Source organism: Cyanistes caeruleus, chromosome Z (genome assembly GCF_971803275.1).
Source record: "Cyanistes caeruleus chromosome Z, bCyaCae1.hap1.1, whole genome shotgun sequence".
NCBI classification, from domain to species: domain Eukaryota; kingdom Metazoa; phylum Chordata; class Aves; order Passeriformes; family Paridae; genus Cyanistes; species Cyanistes caeruleus.
The window spans coordinates 7,362,713-7,366,017 of NC_141732.1; positions in this window are offsets into that span (position 1 = coordinate 7,362,713).

Below are 3,305 nucleotides of genomic sequence, written 5' to 3' on the forward strand. Positions count from 1 at the left end.
AGGGAGGAACCTGAGACACGAAACGAAAGTGTCATTCAGTAATGAACCTATAGTTTTAGATTTACTGAAAAATGACGATGACAGAGTGTGTTTGCAGTTCGACCAGGTGATCTGTTTTGCAAAGGATGAGGATGGTTCAGATCCTGAAAATAAAATAAAACAGTTGACTCTAGAACTAAAAAGACAGGAAATGGAAAATAAAAGAAAAAGGCTAGAGCAAGAGAGGTTAAACTCTCTCAGTGAACAATATGAACAATTAGAAAAACAATACAATAACTGGAAGTTACCTAGCCCCAACCAAAATCTATTTATAGATTTGATGCAAGAAATAGCCACCGAATTAGGATTATCCAATTGTTGGATATGTGGTGGCTTGAAATCAGCCAAGAGATGGCCATGGAAGGGAGAAGGATTAACCCCGGAACAATTGCTTAAATGGACAGGATTGAAATTATCTAAAACAACCCGGAGACCTGAGGGGTGGGTGATTGACAAAAGAATCATTGGAACATTTTGCATTAGTCGGGAAGGAAGAGAATTTACCGAGCTAGTTGGCTACACCCCGTGTGTAAATACTCTCACGGTAAATTCAGATAAAAAGACAAAAATCTGGCAACCAGAACCACCCGAGGGCTATTGGAGCCAATCTCGGGAAAATAATTGTGAGTGGGTAGACTTAATTGGTCTTTGCTGGAACAAACATGACGGGGCAAATCCCTTCCATGCCTTTTTTGGCCTGAGGGAATATTGGGAGGACCCGGCAAAATCAAACAAAGATTGGAGAGCACCGGATGGGATTTACTGGATATGCGGAAAGAAAGCATACAGTGAATTACCCAAAAATTGGAAAGGATCATGCACACTCGGGATAATTCGGCCTTTCTTCTTTACATTACCTAAAGACGAAAGTAGGTCTTTAGGCGCTCCCCTCTTTGAAACTCTAGCCCAACAAAAGAGGGAATTGAAACGAGAACTACCAATAGCTGGAGGTAACCACAAGTGGAAAGGGGAGGAATGGCCCGCCAAAAGAATCATACAATATTATGGACCGGCAACATGGGCAAATGATGGCAGCTGGGGTTATAGGACCCCAATCTACCTCCTCAATCGGCTTATTAGGTTACAGGCTGTGGTAGAAGTCGTTTCAAATCACACTTCAGAAGCCCTAGAACTCCTAGCAAAGCAGCATTCCCAGATGAGAGCTTTTGTATACCAAAATAGATTAGCTCTCGACTATTTGCTAGCTGAGGAGGGAGGAGTGTGTGGTAGATATAATGAATCAGAGTGTTGCATGGAAATAGATGACTTCGGAGAAACTATAAAGGGACTAGCTGCTGAAATAAAGAAAGTAGCACATGTACCGGTCCAAAAATGGAATTCAATTTTGCAAGCTTCCTGGTGGGATCAAATTTTTAGACAAGGAGCATGGTGGAAAAAGCTAGTGTTCTTTACAGGATGTTCAATTGCCAGAGTCATCTTCCTACTCTGCCTAATTCCTTGTCTGATCAGACTAATACATTCTGTCGTTCAAGGAATTCAGATTGCCTCTCTCCCAATAGACCCAGAAAAGGCACAAGGAAAAACTGCCCTTCTTTCTAAAATCATGAAGTTAGAAGAAGAGAAAGAGAATAGAAATGCAATCAAAGCATTGAGGGAATTTGAGAACAAACATATGTTGTCACAAGAAAATAGAGAAGAGTCAGACAGAGAGGAAAACTAAATTATCTAACAATAAGTCCGTATTCCTCTGAAAATTTACACAAACACGAATTTTTAATGTGATGAAATTATTAGGTGGGGGACTGTAATAAAGAATTGAATGAATAAAAATTCGAAAAAAAGGTTTAAATAAAGTATATGTAATTGTAAATGATGAAAAATATGAAATGAGAAATCCTCCTTCGGGTCGAGGCAGGATTTCTCTCCAAAAGCTACAGATTGCAAAATCCACCCAGATAACGAACCCCGGCAGACACATCAACTTGGAGGAAAAGACAGGACAAAGGCCATCATAAGGACAAAGAGCTAGCCTGAAAGCCTACCTCCGGACCTGGGCAACGCCCGGCCGACTTCTACCGGAGACAATCAAGTTAAACAAAGGAGACAAGTCCCAGGAAGATAGTCGTCGCCAGAACTGAACACCCCACCCGCCAAACCTATGCTGAAGAAAAGCAATCAAGAAAGACAAAGGGGGAAAAACCCCGCCGAGATATCCATCGGCACCAGCCCGGATCCCTCAATTCTGCCCTGATGAAATATGTTAAAATACATACAGAATCACTTTGCATTTGAGGAGATTCTGCCCGGACACTTACTAACTCTATTTTCCAAGCCAGGAAATCCATTCACCTGACAATCAGAGACACTTGGTGAATGGAAACTGATTGGAATTCTAGCCTGGGGACACAAAATCTCTATAAAACCCCAGGCCGAAAAACCCTCAGACGTGGATTTGGGAGCACCTATACCTTGCGTATAGACCCTGTCCACCCAGCGCTGCGCTGCTTATTTTATTGTGGTTTTTTTCCTCGCTGTTTTGCTGTTCAGAAATTTATAATAAATTTCTCTTTTTCATCCTTAATCTGCCGTTGCATTTATAACATGCTGCTTTAAAATAGAAAAGATTCCATGAAATAATGGAAGCTGGAGTTTTTCTTGTAGTAGTATAAAAATGGATTTAGTGACGTAGTCAGTCACTTTTGTGTATAAATATCCTGTTAATATAGCATTAAGAAAGACGTATTGTAGGCAATCCATTACTAAAAAGATTTTCTGTGTCCTGAAGTTGGTGCATCAAGGATCTCTATTTATTTCTTGCTTCTAATTTTTACTGTTTTCAATTTGGGGTTGCTTTTATTACTGTTTTATTTGAGTCTCAATGTTTCAGTGATCTTGTCTTTATGTTGTAGGCTGTAGTAAAGCTGAGCCACTGCTATCAGGATTGAATTGCTGTGAATGGTGGTGTGAAAATGCTTAAGGGCAGTCTCTGACACAAAGAGCTGCACTGTTTGCTGCTCTAAGTCCCATACTTAAATAGTTGATGTGGGTCTGTGCAAGTGTAATCTCATAACAATTCTAGTATAATATAGTGCTGGTTTACAGATGAATCCTGTGAAAAGCAAATGCCAGATGTCTTTCAAGAGACGCTTATAAACAAGAGATTTGTAGTCTGTATTTTGACAAATCTGTAGACTTTTTTGGGAAGTGGGTAAATGGTGTTCTGCTCGTAAATCGCAGGCATCCTTTACAGACCATCAGTGTGGTGTGAGCTTGCTGGATCAACATATGCTTCAGATGCAATGGTC